This window comes from Melopsittacus undulatus, chromosome 9 (genome assembly GCF_012275295.1).
Source record: "Melopsittacus undulatus isolate bMelUnd1 chromosome 9, bMelUnd1.mat.Z, whole genome shotgun sequence".
Classification (NCBI taxonomy): domain Eukaryota; kingdom Metazoa; phylum Chordata; class Aves; order Psittaciformes; family Psittaculidae; genus Melopsittacus; species Melopsittacus undulatus.
Window position 1 is genome coordinate 8,062,931 of NC_047535.1, and position 1,033 is coordinate 8,063,963.

Here is a 1,033-nt window from a genome sequence, read left to right on the forward strand (position 1 = left end):
GTTGTGTTGTTGTTGTCATATAAGGAAAAACAAAAATTATATTAAAGACAAAACCCACCTTTGTGTATATATATATAAAAAACAATAATTAATGTGTTTTTTTTCCATAGCACCAAAGCAAAGCAAATTAGATCTCAGCATTTTTACTAACTGTCCGGTTCCAAGTATCTTCGTGCCTTCGGGGACAGGGAGGGGGGTGGGTTTGCAGAGGGCAGGGGTTAAGTTAAATAATAAAGATGAATATTTTGTCCTGATTTTATCCACGAACAATGTAATTATTTCTGTTATTTAATCTCCGGGTGGAGCAGCACCTTTTTGGGGTTTTATTTTATTATTATTATTGTTCTCTTTCCAGAATCCTCCTACTGCTGCAGCACATCAGGGCTGGGGGGGAGGGCCAGGGGGCTGTGGTGGAAGGAGCTATAGGAGGAGGGGAGGCGAGGGGATGCTGAGACCCGGGAGCCGGGTGCTGGGGGCTGCAGCCCCTCTCTGCTTCCCTGCCACCCCCCCCGTCCTGGGACAACGTGCTCTTTCCAGGGGACCGTGCGGGGCACCAGCGTTCCCTGCACCTATTTATATTTTTGAACATATCCTATTTTGAAAGAATGATAAATAATAAAGAGAGTGAAGTCGGAGCGGGCGCTCTGTCAGTGTGGTTTTTTAATGTGTGGGCAGGGGTCTCCCATGGCAAAGCAGCAAGGAAGGAAGGAGAGTCCAAACTTGGTGCTCCAAATGGGACCAGCTCAGCACAAGCACCCAAGGGTTCAGCCTTGTAGACAATGGAGGTAGGGGGAAAGAATCCTAGGTCCCAACTGAAGAAGGATGCTGGGGTAGGACATCACCCCCTTATTCAGGTCTCATCCTAGGAGAGGTTAACCCACAGACCTAAAACCCATCACCAGCAGGAACTGCTTCACCCTCCAGCTTTCAGTCCTGATACCCATAGGGTTAATTAACACCCATTAATGAGGGAGCACAAGGCCCTTGCAAGAGCTCAGGTGGGCGCAGGGCTAAGCTAGCAGTGCTGAGATGA